The following is a 16076-nucleotide window of genomic DNA, read 5'->3' on the forward strand; positions in this document are numbered from 1 at the left end:
ATAGTATAGCATGTCGAAAAAACTGTTGAAAAAGTCATAGTATAGTATGTCAAAAAGTGTTCAAATAGTCATACTATAGTATGTTGAAAAAAAAGTGTAAAAAAAAATCAAAGCATAATATGATGAAAAAAGTCATAGTATAGCATGTCGAAAAAAGTTTTCAAAAAGTCATGGTATAGTATGTTGAAAACAGTGTTAAAAAAATCATAGTATAGTATGTCGAAAAAAGTTTTCAAAAAGTCATAGTATAGTATGTAAAAAAAGTGTTCAAATACCCAAAGTATAGAATGTCGAAAAAAAGTGTAAAAAAAATCAAAGCACAGTATTTCGCAAGACTTCATAATATAGTTTGTCAAAAAACTGTTAAAAACGTCATTGTACACTAGGTCACAAAACGTCATAGTACTCAAAGTACAGTATGTCGAAATACAGTGTAAAAAACATCATGCTATGGTATAATGAAAAAAGTCATAGGATAGCATGTCGAAAAAAGTTTTCAAAAAAATCATAGTATAGTATGTCAAAAAAGTGTTCAAATACTCAAAGTAAAAAAAAAGTATGTCGAAAAAGTGTTAAAAAAAGTCAGTATAGTATGTCGCAAAACATCATAGTATAGAATGTCAAAAAAGTGTTCAAATACTCATAGTATATTATGTCGCAAAACGTCGTAGTACAGTATGTCAAAAAAGTGTTAAAATAGAGTATAGTATGTCGAAAAAAATTGTAAAAAAACATCATAGTATGGTGTGATGATAAGTCATAGTATAGCATGTCAAAAAAAGTGTTCAAAGTCATAGTATAGTATGTTGAAAAAAGTGTTAAAAACATCATTGTATAGTACGTCGCAAAATGTCAAAGTATAGTATGTCAAAAAAAGTGTTCAAATATTCATACTATAGCATGTCCAAGAAAGTTTTCAAATAGTATGGAATGTCGAAAAAGTGTTGAAAAAGTCATTGTATAGTATGGCAAAAAAGTGTTCAAATAATCAAAGTATAGTATGTCGAAATAAAGTGTAAAAAACATCATAGTATATTATGATTAAAAAAAGTCATAGTATAGCATGCCGAAAAAGTTTTCAAAAAGTCTTAGTACAGTATGTCGAATAAAGTGTTAAAAAAAGTCATAGTACAGTATGTCGCAAAACATCATAGTATAGTATAATGAAAAAACTCATAGCATGTCGAAAAAAGTGTTGAAAAAAGTCATAGTATATTATGTCGCAAAACGTCGTAAAACGTGTGTGTCAAAAAAGTGTTCAAATAGTCATACAATAGTATGTCGAAAAAATTGTAAAAAACATCATTGTATAGTATGATGAAAAAAGTCATGGTATAGCATGTCCAAAAAAGTTTTCAAGTAAGTATAGTGTGTCGAAAAAGTGTTAAAAAAGTCATTGGATATTATGTCACAAAACGTCATGTGTCAAAAAAGTGTTCAAATACTCAAAGTATAGTATGTCAAAATAAAGTGTAAAAAACATCATAGTATAGTATGATTAAAAAAATCATAGTATAGCATGTCAAAAAAAGTGTTAAAAAAAAAGTCATAGTATATTATGTCGCAAAATGTCGTAGTATAGTATGTCAAAAAAGTGTTCAGTCATACAATAGTATGTTGAAAAAAATTGTAAAAAACATCATTGTATAGTATGATGAAAAAAGTCATAGTATAGCATGTCCAAAAAAATTTTTAAATAGTATAGCATGTCGAAAAAATTTTCAAAAAGTCGTAGTACAGTATGTCGAATAAAGTGTTAAAAAAAGTCATAGTACAGTACGTCGCAAAACGTCACAGTATAGTATGTCAAAAAAGTGTTCAAATAGTCATACTATAGCATGTCGAAAAAATCATAAAAAAACATCATAGTATAGTATGATGACAAAAGTCATAGTATAACATGTCTAAAAAAGTTGTCAAAAAGTCATAGTATATGTCGAAAAAAGTGTTAAAAACGTCATTGTATAGTATGTCGCAAAACGTCGTAGTATAGTATGTCAAAAAAGTGTTTAAATAGTCATCGTGTAGTATGTTGAAAAAAAGTGTAAAACATCATAGTATGAGAAAAAGTCATAGTATAGCATGTCGAAAAAAGTGCTTAAAAGTCATAGTATATCATGTCGCAAAAGGTTGTACTATAGTATGTCAAAAAAATTTGTAAAAAACATCATTGTATAGTATGATGAAAAAAGTCATAGTATAGCATGTCCAAAAAAGTTTTCAAATAGTATGGTATGTCAAAAAAGTGTTAAAACAGTCATTGTATATTATGTCGCAAAACGTCATAGTATGGTATGTCAAAAAAGTGTTAAAATACTCATAGTATAGTATGTCGAAATAAAGTGTAAAAAACATCATAGTACAATATAATTAAAAAAGTCATAGTATAGCTTGTCGAAAAAAGTGTTCAAAAAAGTCATAGTATATTATGTTGCAAAACGTCGTAGTATAGTGTGTCAAAAAAGTGTTCAAATAGTCATACAATATAGTATGTCGAAAAAAATTGTAAAAAACATCATTGTATAGTATGATGAAAAAAGTCACAGTATAGCATGTCCAAAAAAGTTTTCAAATAGTATAGTATGTCGAAAAAGTGTTAAAAATGTCATTGTATATTATGTCGCAAAACGTCATACTATACTATGTCAAAAAAGTGTTCAAATACTCAAATTATAGTATGTCGAAATAGAGTGTAAAAAACATCATAGTGTAGTATGATTTAAAAAGTCATAGTGTAGCATGTCGAAAAGTGTTAAAAAAAGTCATAGTATATTATGTCGCAAAACATAGTATAGTATGTCAAAAAAAAGTGTTCAAATATGAGCATGTCAAAAAAAATCGTAAAAAACATCATAGTATAGCATGTCTAAAAAAGTTGTCAAAAAGTCACAGTATAGTATGTTGAAAAAAGTGTTAAAAACATCATTGTATAGTATGTCGCAAAATGTCGTAGTATAGTATGTCAAAAAAAGTGTTCAAATATTCATAGTATAGCATGTCCAAGAAAGTTTTCAAATAGTATGGAATGTCGAAAAAGTGTTGAAAAAGTCACTGTATAGTATGGCAAAAAAGTGTTCAAATAATCAAAGTATAGTATGTCGAAATAAAGTGTAAAAAACATCATAGTATAGTATGATGAAAAAAGTCATAGTATAGCATGCCGAAAAAGTTTTCAAAAAGTCTTAGTACAGTATGTCGAATAAAGTGTTAAAAAAAGTCATAGTACAGTATGTCGCAAAACATCATAGTACAGTATAATGAAAAAACTCATAGTATAGCATGTCGAAAAAAGTGCTGAAAAAAGTCATAGTATATTATGTCGCAAAACGTCGTAGTATAGTGTGTCAAAAAAGTGTTCAAATTGTCATACAATAGTATGTCGAAAAAAATTGTAAAAAACATCATTGTATAGTATGATGAAACAAGTCATAGTATAGCATGTCCAAAAAAGTGTTCAAATAGTATAGTATGTCGAAAAAGTGTTAAAAAAGTCATTGTATATTATGTCACAAAACGTCATACTATAGTATGTCAAAGAAGTGTTCAAATACTCAAAGTATAGTATGTCGAAATAAAGTGTAAAAAACAAAATAGTATACAGGGTACCCGCGGGGTCTTAAAAACTTGAAAGTCTTAAATTTGATAACCGTAAATTAAGGCCTTGAAAAGGTCTTAAATTTTGTTTACAAGTCTTAAATTTCATTCTCAAAGGTCTTAATTTTTCCCTTTCTTATCTGCATGATACAGCTCAACAACATAACTGTATACTAAGTAAACTAACAAAAAAAATCTTGGAACGTTGCATTGTAAAATGATTTTTTTCTGCGACTTTATCAATCTCCGACATGAGGTGGCGTTCCAATGCACTGTTTCAACTAGGAGGTCGGAAAATCCTGATTTCCGAGTTTTCTAGAACGCAGCATTACGTTGGAGCGTGCACTGTCAGCCGCTGACCCACCAAGGTCGTCGCTCGCGCAGCAGCTTTGGGATGGGCAAGTGCAGATTTAATCCATCGTGGCTAAGTGACTCAAAGTATGACTGGGTTCAGGCTGTACCAGGGAATGAGTGGGAGGCTCAGTGCAGCCTGTGCCGTAAAAAATTCAAGCTCGGCACAATGGGACATATGGCCTTGGAGTCGCACATGAAGAGTGCTAAACATTTAGCATGCTCAGCAGCTACACGGAGGCAGGCACCCATATCCCAGTTCTGCGCGGCAAACCCGACGCTAATCTCAACAGTCACCTCGGCTGCCAGCAGCACCGAGCCCACACAGCCAGGTAACATACGAGCTCTTTGTGGCTCGACGCCAACGCTTAAGGCAGAGGTGACATGGACACTAAAGACGATATCGGACCACCACTTGTATACGTCAAATGAAAATATAAGCAAGCTCTTCAAAGTCATGTTCCCCGACTCAGAGATCGCGGCTACTTTCACATGTGGGAGCAACAAGACTGCCTATATTACTAAGTTTGGTCTGGCCCCTTTCATCACCAAACAACTGACCAAGCAGGTCAATAAGGCGTCTGGATTTGTGGTCATGCTTGACGAAAGTCTAAACAAAAGTACAAAAACTAAACAGCTGGACATTCATCTGCGCTACTGGGTTGGTGACCGCGTCCACTCAAGATATTTTGGCTCTGAGTTCATGGGCCATGCTATGGCGGTGGACCTGCTAAAACATTTCAAAGTAAGTCCATTTGTAATACTTTTGCACACAGGCTTGCGCACGCACACACTATTGTTTATTAAAATAAGTGATTGTTATTTGTCCCTGTGTTATGCTGTTATTCTTAGTTATTCTGACAGATTTTTTTTGCATTATTTCATAAATGTATGCCAGAATAGGTGCGAGGTTGGTCTTAAATTTCATTGGTTGTGGTCTTAAAAAGTCTTAAATTTGAGTGGAAAAATCCTGGGGGGACCCTGGTATAGTATAATGAAAAAAGTCATAGTATAGCATGTCGAAAAAAGTGTTAAAAAATAGTCATAGTATATTATGTCGCAAAACGTCGTAGTATAGTGTGTCAAAAAAGTGTTCAAATAGTCATACAATAGTATGTCGAAAAAAATTGTAAAAAACATTGTTGTATAGTATGATGAAAAAGGTCATAGTATAGCATGTCCAAAAAAGTTTTCAAGTAGTATAGTATGTCGAAAAAGTGTTAAAAAAGTCATTGTATATTATGTCGCAAAATGTCATAGTATGGTATGTCAAAAAAGTGTTAAAATACTCATAGTATAGTATGCCGAAATGAAGTGTAAAAAACATCATAGTACAATATAATTAAAAAAGTCATAGTATAGCATGTTGAAAAAAGTTTTCAAAAAAGTCATAGTATATTATTTCGCAAAACGTCGTAGTATAGTGTGTCAAAAAAGTGTTCAAATAGTCATACAATAGTATGTCGAAAAAAATTGTAAAAAACATCATTGTATAGTATGATGAAAAAAGTCACAGTATAGCATGTCCAAAAAAGTTTTCAAATAGTATAGTATGTCGAAAAAGTGTTAAAAAAAAGTCATTGTATACTATGTCAAAAAAGTGTTCAAATACTCAAAGTATAGTATGTCGAAATAAAGTGTAAAAAACATCATAGTATAGTATAATGAAAAAAGTCATAGTGTAGCATGTCGAAAACGTCGTAGTATACTGTCTCAAAAAAGTGTTCAAATGATCATAAAATAGTATGTCGAAAAAAACTGTAAAAAACATCATTGTATAGTATGATGAAAAAAGTCATAGTATAGCATGTTCAAAAAGGTTTTCAAATAGTATAGTATTTCGAAAAAGTGTTATAAAAGTCATTGTATATTATGTCACAAAACGTCACACTATAGTATGTCAAAAAAGTGTTCAAATACTCAAAGTATAGTATGTAGAAATAAGGTGTAAAAAACAAAATAGTATAGTATAATGAAAAAGTCATAGTATAGCATGTCGAAAAACTTTTCAAAAAGTCGTAGTACAGTATATCGAATAAAGTGTTAAAAAAAAGTCATAGTACAGTATGTCGCAAAACGTCACAGTATAGTATGTCGAATAAAGTGTTAAAAAAAGTCAAACTACATTATGTCACATCACGTCACAGTATAGCATGTCTAAAAAGAGTTAAAATAGTCATAGTATAGTATGTCAAAATAAAGTGTAAAAGACATCATAGTATAGTATAATGAAAAAAGTCATAATATAGCATGTCGAAAAAAGTTTTCAAAGTCTTAGTACAGTATGTCGAATAAAGTGTTAAAAAAAGTCATAATACAGTATGTCGTAAAACATCATAGTATAGTATAATGAAAAAAGTCATAGTATAGCATATCGAAAAAAGTGTTAAAAAAAAGTCATAGTATATTATGTCGCAAAACGTCGTAGTATAGTGTGTCAAAAAAGTGTTCAAATAGTCATAAAATAGTATGTCGAAAAAAATTGTAAAAAACATCATTGTATAGTATGATGAAAAAGTCATAGTATAGCATGTCCAAAAAGGTTTTCAAATAGTATAGTATGTCGAAAAAGTGGTATAAAAGTCATTGTATGTCACAAAACGTCATACTATAGTATGTCAAAAAAGTGTTCAAATACTCAAAGTATAGTATGTAGAAATAAAGTGAAAAAAAAATAGTATAGTATAATGAAAAAGTCATAGTATAGCATGTCGAAAAAGTTTTCAAAAAGTCGTAGTATAGGATGTCGAATAAAGTGGTAAAAAAAAGTCATGGTACAGTATGTCGCGAAACGTCACAGTATAGTATGTAAAAAAAAGTGTTCAAATAGTTATAGTATAGTATGTCAAAAAAAGTCATAGTATAGTATGTCAAAAAAGTGTTCAAATACTAAAAGTACAGTATGTCGAAACAAAGTGTAAAAAACATCATAGCATAGTATAATGAAAAAAGTCATAGTACAGCATGTCGAATAAAGTGTTCAAAAAGTCTTAGTACAGTATGTCGAATAAAGTGTTATAAAAAGTTAGAGTGCAGTATGTCGCAAAACATCATAGTATAGTATAATGGAAAAAAGTCATAGTATAGTATGTCCAAAAAAGTGTTAAAAAAGGTCATAGTATATTATGTCGCAAAACGTCGTAGTATAGTGTGTCAAAAAAGTGTTCAAATAGTCACAGTATAGTATGTCGAAATAAAGTGTAAAAAACATCATAGTATAGTATAATGAAAAAAGGCAGAGTATAGCATGTCGGAAAAAGTGTTCAAAAGTCTTAGTACAATATGTCGAATAAAGTGTTAAAAAAAGTCATAGTACAGTATGTCGTATGTGTGTTTATATGAGGGGGTGGGAGGGGCGGGTTTTCAATATGTATGTATTATTTTTGTTTGTTTTTATTCTGTGAAGCACTTTGTGCTGCATTTTTAATGTATGAAAAGTGCTATACAAATAAAGTTTGATTGATTGATTGATCATAGTATAGTATAATGAAAAAAGTCATAGTATAGCATGTCGAAAAAAGTGTTGAAAAAAGTCATAGTATATTATGTTGCAAAATGTCGTAGTATAGTGTGTCAAAAAAGTGTTCAGTCATACAACAGTATGTCGAAAAAAATTGTAAAAAACATCATTGTATAGTATGATGAAAAAAGTCATAGTATAGCATGTCCAAAAAAGTTTTCAAATAGTATAGTATGTCGAAAAAGTGTTAAAAAAGTCATTGTATATTATGTCACAAAGCGTCATACTATAGTATGTCAAAAAATTGTTCAAATACTCAAAGTATAGTATGTCGAAATAAAGTGTAAAAAACGAAATAGTATAGTATAATGAAAAAAGTCATAGTATAGCATGTCGAAAAAGTTTTCAAAAAGTCGTAGTACAGTATGTCGAATAAAGTGTTAAAAAAAGTCATGGTACAGTATATCTCAAAACGTCCCAGTATAGTATGTCAAAAAAGTGTTCAAATGGTCATAGTATGTCAAAAAAACGTCATAGTATAGTATGTCAAAAAGTGTTCAAATACTAAAAGTACAGTATGTTGAAATAAAGTGTAAAAAACATCATAGTATAGTATAATGAAAAAAGTCATAGTATAGCATGTCGAAAAACGTTTTCAAAAAGCAGTAGTACAGTTTGTCGAATAAAGTGTTTAAAAAAGGCATAGTATAGTATGTCGCAAAACGTCATAGTATAGTATGTCAAAAAAGTATTCAAATAGTCATACTATAGTATGTAGTAAAAAGTCATAGTATAGTATATTGGAAAAAGTGTTGAAAACGTAATAGTATAGTATGTCCAAAAAAGTGTTAAAAAAGTCATAGTACAGTTTGACAAAAGCCATACTATGACATGTTGAAAAAGTGTCCAAAAGCTCATAGTATAATATGTCAGAAAAAATGTTCAGTCATAGTATAGTATGCTGAAAAGAGTCATTGTATGGAATGTCAAAGAAAATGTTCAAAAAGTCGTGGTATAGTATGAAGAAAAAACTGTTAAAAAAGTCATAGTATAGTATGTCGAAAAAACTGTTACAAACGTCCTCGTACGATTACAAAAGTCATAGTATAGTATGTCGTAAAAACTATTACAAACGTCATAGTGTAGTCCGCTTAAAAAAGTGTTAAAAAAGTATGCAGCAAAAAGTCATAGTATAGTATGTCTAAAAGTTTCCAAAAAAGTCATAGTATGGTATGTCAAAAAATTGTACAAATAGTCACTGTATAGGATGTCGAAAAAAGTGTAAAAAACATAGCCTAATCGTATAGTATGACGAAAAAAGTCACAGTATAGTATGTCGAACAAAGTGTTAAAAAAGTCATGAAAAAAGTGATGAAAAAAGTCATAGTATAGCATGTCGAAAAAACTGTTGAAAAAGTCATAAAAAATGTTCAAGAAGTCACAGCATAGTATGATGAAAAAAGTGTTAAAAACGTCATAGTATAGTATGATGAAAAAGTCATACTATGTCGAAAAAGTGTTCGTAAAGTCACAGTATAGTATGATGAAAAAAGTGCTCAAAGAGTCATAGTACAGTATGTCGAAAAAAGTGTAAAAACCCATAGTGCAGTATGATGAAAAAAAGTCATAGTATAGTATGTCGATAAAAGGGTTAAAAATGCATAGTTTAGTATGATAAAAAAAAGTCATAGTATAGTGTGTCGAAAAAAGTGTTCATAAAGTCATAGTATACTATGTAGCAAAAAGTCATAGTATAGTATGTTGAATAAAGTGTTAAAAACATCGTAGTATAGTGTGATAAAAAAAGTCATAGTATAGCATGTAAAAAAAAAAGTGTTAAAAACGTTGTAGTATTGTATGTCAAAAAAAGTTAAACATTTGACCTAATAAATCATTTCTAGTTTTCAAAGACACCATGATCACATTCTGGGTTATTAGATAATAAACTCACAATCACAATCACAATATCAATAAATACAGAGGCAAATAATGAATGAATCATATAAAACACATTGTGTGACTCTGAGCAGAGTTCAGTATTATAAATACCAAACGCATGCTTTTGTTTATGTGCAGGTGATTGTTAGACAGAGAGAAAAAACACTGCTGCTCTGTTACTGATAACTGTATCTGTATCTTTATATATGCATACATTATGTGATAACTGTATCTGTATCATTATATATGTATAACATTATGTAATAACTGTATCTTTATCTTAATTTATGTATAACATTATGTGATAACTGTGTCTGTATCTTCATCTTTATATATATATATAACATTATATAACTATATCTGTATCTTTATATAATATTATGTGATAACTGTGTCTGTATCTTTATCTTTATATATGTATATATAACATTATGTAGGCTAATAACTGTATCTTTATCATTATATATGTATAACATTATGTGATAACTGTATGTGTATATTTATCATACATGTATATATAACATTATGTGATAACTGTATCTGTATCTTTATCATTATATATGTATATATAACATTATGTGATAACTGTGTCTGTATCTTTATACATGTATATATAACATTGTGATAACTGTGTCTGTATCTTTATCTTTATGTATATAACTATATGATAACTGTATCTGCATTTTTATCTTTATATGTATATATATAACATTATGTGATAACTGTGTCTGTATCTTTATCTTTATGTATGTATATATAACATTATGTGATAACTGTATCTGTATCTTTATATAACATTATGTGATAACTGTGTCTGTATCTTTATACATGTATATATAACATTATGTGATAACTGTGTCTGTATCTTTATCTTTATGTATATAACTATGTGATAACTGTATCTGCATTTTTATCTTTATATATGTAAATATAACATTATGTGATAACTGTATCTGTATCTTTATAACATTATGTGATAACTGTGTCTGTATCTTTATACATGTATATATAACATTATGTGATAACTGTGTCTGTATCTTTATCTTTATGTATATAACTATGTGATAACTGTATCTGCATTTTTATCTTTATATGTATATATATAACATTATGTGATAACTGTGTCTGTATCTTTATCTTTATGTATGTATATATAACATTATGTGATAACTGTATCTGTATCTTTATATAACATTATGTGATAACTGTGTCTGTATCTTTATCTTTATGTATATAACTATGTGATAACTGTATCTGCATTTTTATCTTTATATATGTATATATAACATTATGTGATAACTGTATCTGTATCTTTATAACATTATGTGATAACTGTGTCTGTATCTTTATCTTTATGTATGTATATATAACATTATGTGATAACTGTATCTGTATCTTTATATAACATTATGTGATAACTGTGTCTGTATCTTTATACATGTATACAGTACAGGCCAAAAGTTTGGACACACCTTCTCATTCAATGCGTTTTCTTTATTTTCATGACTATTTACATTGTAGATTCTCACTGAAGGCATCAAAACTATGAATGAACACATGTGGAGTTATGTACTTAACAAAAAAAGGTGAAATAACTGAAAACATGTTTTATATTCTAGTTTCTTCAAAATAGCCACCCTTTGCTCTGATTACTGCTTTGCACACTCTTGGCATTCTCTCCATGAGCTTCAAGAGGTAGTCACCTGAAATGGTTTCCACTTCACAGGTGTGCCTTATCAGGGTTAATTAGTGGAATTTCTTGCTTTATCAACGGGGTTGGGACCATCAGTTGTGTTGTGCAGAAGTCAAGTTAATACACAGCTGACAGCCCTATTGGACAACTGTTAAAATTCATATTATGGCAAGAACCAATCAGCTAACTAAAGAAAAACCAGTGGCCATCATTACTTTAAGAAATGAAGGTCAGTCAGTCCGGAAAATTGCAAAAACTTTAAATGTGTCCCCAAGTGGAGTCACAAAAACCATCAAGCGCTACAACGTAACTGGCACACATGAGGACCGACCCAGGAAAGGAAGACCAAGAGTCACCTCTGCTTCTGAGAATAAGTTCATCCGAGTCACCAGCCTCAGAAATGGCAAGTTAACAGCAGCTCAGATCAGAGACCAGATGAATGCCACACAGAGTTCTAGCAGCAGACCCATCTCTAGAACAACTGTTAAGAGGAGACTGCGCCAATCAGGCCTTCATGGTCAAAAAGCTGCTAGGAAACCACTGCTAAGGAGAGGCAACAAGCAGAAGAGATTTGTTTGGGCCAAGAAACACAAGGAATGGACATTAGACCAGTGGAAATCTGTGCTTTGGTCTGATGAGTCCAAATTTGAGATCTTTGGTTCCAACCGCCGTGTCTTTGTGAGACGCAGAAAAGGTGAACGGATGGATTCCACATGCCTGGTTCCCACTGTGAAGCATGGAGGAGGAGGTGTGATGGTGTGGGGGTGTTTTGCTGGTGACACTGTTGGGGATTTATTCAAAATTGAAGGCACACTGAACCAGCATGGCTACCACAGCATCCTGCAGCGACATGCCATCCCATCCGGTTTGCGTTTAGTTGGACGATCATTTATTTTTCAACAGGACAGTGATCCCAAACACACCTCCAGGCTGTGTAAGGGCTATTTGACCAAGAAGGAGAGTGATGGAGTGCTGCGGCAGATGACCTGGCCTCCACAGTCACTGGACCTGAACCCAATCGAGATGGTTTGGGGTGAGCTGGACCGCAGAGTGAAGGCAAAGGGGCCAACAAGTGCTAAACACCTCTGGGAACTCCTTCAAGACTGTTGGAAAACCATTTCAGGTGACTGCCTCTTGAAGCTCATGGAGAGAATGCCAAGAGTGTGCAAAGCAGTAATCAGAGCAAAGGGTGGCTATTTTGAAGAAACTAGAATATAAAACATGTTTTCAGTTATTTCACCTTTTTTTGTTAAGTACATAACTCCACATGTGTTCATTCATAGTTTTGATGCCTTCAGTGAGAATCTACAATGTAAATAGTCATGAAAATAAAGAAAACGCATTGAATGAGAAGGTGTGTCCAAACTTTTGGCCTGTACTGTATATAACATTATGTGATAACTGTGTCTGTATCTTTATCTTTATGTATAACTATGTGATAACTGTATCTGCATTTTTATCTTTATATATGTATAACATTATGTGATAACTGTATCTATATATTTATTATTATATATAACATTTTGTGATAACTATCTGTATCTTTATCTTTGTATATAACATTATGTGATAACTGTGTCTGTATATTTATCTTTACAACATTATGTAGCGCTGCAAGGGTCCTAAGGACAGAGGGGCGTCATATGCTGTAAAGCCCTGTGAGGCAAATTGTGATTTGTGATATTGGGCTTTATAAATAAAATTGATTGATTGATTGATTGATTATGGAAAATGAATGAATGAAAACACTACAACATACCCATACACTAAATACAACTACATTTGTAACAAAGCCACAACACATAAAACAAACAGTGAAATCTAATAGGCTACTGTGCAGCTCAGTCTCTTAGTTTGAACAGATGAGAGCATGACAATCAATAAATGCTGTGTAACATAGCATAAGGTGTGACCATGTGTGAGTGGGTCAATTACTGGGTAAAGGCAGTTATTTTGCACCAAACAATTGCAACGGCCTCAGTGTCTGTGTGTCTACAGTACGTGGACAAAACTCCTGAAGGCTTGCAATAAACAGCATGTATTTAACGTTAATATGCATCGCACATTACGCATTACGCAGTGCGTCATGGCTAAATTTTTCCAAAGATACCACAGTGAGTTCTGTGCAGAATGAACCGGTAGTTAATAATTCAGTTTATGAGTTGCACATCACATGTAGCAGATAATATAAGCCTGGACGCAGGACGCGCACATGCAGTCAGTAACATAAATAAATCGGTCTCTTGTCCCACGAAAACAAAATACCATAGCCTACTTATTATTAAGTAATACTTATTTATTAAATATGATACAATTTGGAATTAAAAGGACCAGATGTTTGCGCATGAACTCCATATATAAGACAGGCTTTAACAATTAAATCAAAACAACTGATTTGATTACACCTGTGCGTCATGCGTCCGCTCCTAATAGTTCCATCGTCCCCATGGTGACAACTAAATAACATTTGTGTTATAATTTGAAATTCGGTCCGGTCGCCATCTTTGTTTTCGGTCAATTCAGTCACAAATCGTCACATTTGGAGGATGTGACCCCTCAAACATGTGAAAAACATAAAAGTGTTTTCAAATCACTAAATTAATTGTCAATATATTTCACACATGTTCCTATATTTAACATATTATGTCCAAAAAAATATTTACACGAGAAATCGTTCATCAGCGTCCGTTTTCACCAAATCCGGAATTTTTCAACAGGCCTAATAACATGGTGTGAACTGTCCACCTTAAAATTCAAAAGTATACAAATCTCTACACTGATGAGGCTTTTAACAATTTAAGAGGTCGCATCAACCAGGAAAATACTAAAATAAATGTTTAAGTTGTCTTACCTGCGCAGCTGATGTCCAGTCCACACAGGAGATACTCCAGGGTCCGGGTTGTGCTGAGGGCCATCGTCGGGCTCTTCGGTTTCCCACAAAATGTAGAAATCCAAAAGTTTTAACAAACTTTTCTCGAACAAGATCTGCTTTCTGCTCCACAACTCACGAGGTATCTTCACACAGGTGGCTCTGGTCCAAATCCAAGTGCAAACAGAGAGATCAGACTAATGTGAAGGCCTTATATACCCGACCTCGGCCAGGTTCTGTTGCCATGACATTTCATGACGCACGCGCGTGCGTGTGATTGAGACAAATAAATCGGTCTCTTGTCCCACGAAAACAAAATACCATACTTATTATAAAGTAATACTTATTTATTTAATATGATACAGTTTGAAATCAAAAGGACCAGATGTTTGCGCATGAACTCCACATACAAAAGACAGGCTTTAACAATTAAATCAAAACAACTCAGAAACGTTCCTGATTTGATTACACCTGTGCGTCATGCGTCCGCTCCTAATAGTTCCATCGTCTCCATGGTGACAACTAAATAACATTTGTGTTATAATTTGAAATTCGGCCCGGTCGCCATCTTTGTTTTCGGTCAATTCAGTCACAAATCGTCACATTTGGAGGATGTGACCCCTCAAACATGTGAAAAACATAAAAGTGTTTTCAAATCACTAAATTAATTGTCAATATATTTCACACATGTTCCTATATTTAACATATTCTGTCCAAAATATTTACACGAGAAATCGTTCATCAGCGTCCGTTTTCACCAAATCCGGAGTTTTCCAACAGGCCTAATAACATGGTGTGAACTGTCCACCTTAAAATTCAAAAGTATACAAATCTCTACACTGATGAGGCTTTTAACAATTTAAGAGGTCGCATCAACCAGGAAAATACTAAAATAAATATTTAAGTTGTCTTACCTGCGCAGCTGATGTCCAGTCCACACAGGAGATACTCCAGGGTCCGGGTTGTGCTGAGGGCCATCGTCGGGCTCTTCGGTTTCCCACAAAATGTAGAAATCCAAAAGATTTAACAAACTTTTCTCGAACAAGATCTGCTTTCTGCTCCACAACTCACGAGGTATCTTCACACAGGTGGCTCTGGTCCAAACCCAAGTGCAAACAGAGGGATCAGACTAATGTGAAGGCCTTATATACCCGACCTCGGCTGGGTCATCGTTCTGTTGCCATGACATTTCATGACGCACGCGCGTGCGTGTGATTAAGACAGACCTTTTTTTCATATTTGTCCGTATAATGATTTTATTTAAGTGCTACTTGTCTTTTTTTCCCCACTGATTTTTTATTAGCATTTCTCTCTTTCATGATAGCTACTGGGTCTGTGTAATTACTGCCAGGCTACATAAATAACAACAAACAAAAAGCAAAAACAAAAACACCCTGAACATTATACAGCAGCAAGGCCCTAAATTTAACCTGGAAAAAAATGCTAAATTTGAAAACCCATTTTCTATGAGCCAATACGCTATATTATTTTTTTTACAAGCAAGTACAGCTAGCCTATTTAACAATACAATAATTGAAAACGTCTATGTCTACATAAATTACACATGCAGTGCACCATAGTGACTGACACATTTGAATCGACCTGTAATGCAGTGTTTTCACTTCATTAGCTGTTTATGAACAGATAAGCCCCATTTGAAAAGAGGAGACAGTATATTAAATATGCATGTACTGATCAGTGGGAGATGATAAAATATGCAGGTGAACAAAAAACACGATTCAAATTTAATAGTTTAGCGATGAGAAACTGGTGCTAAGCATGCTACGTAAGGAGCAGGGTGTAAAGAGCTGGGTAAAATAAAACAGCAAATATTCACATTAAAGCTTCAGCAGGTTCAGGTGGATTGTTATCCACAAGAACAAGAACAGTTAATTAAAAAAAATGACATGAATAGGCACATAACAAACATACCAAAAAATAAATATATAAATAAATAAATAAATGCTGTCAAACTGTGCCAGAGCTGAATCAGTCCTACTTCAATGATTCACTTTATACCACAACAGTACAGCATCTGTCTGTCGTACTCATCTGTCAGAGTAAAATAATTCCAGTGTATAAGGGAAATATGGCAACAAATGAACCTAAAATAAAACACTTATCATTTCATTTTGACTAAAACCCTTAAAGAATGAAACAAATAGCATTAG

Source organism: Epinephelus lanceolatus, chromosome 13, assembly GCF_041903045.1.
Source record: "Epinephelus lanceolatus isolate andai-2023 chromosome 13, ASM4190304v1, whole genome shotgun sequence".
Lineage (NCBI taxonomy): Eukaryota > Metazoa > Chordata > Actinopteri > Perciformes > Serranidae > Epinephelus > Epinephelus lanceolatus.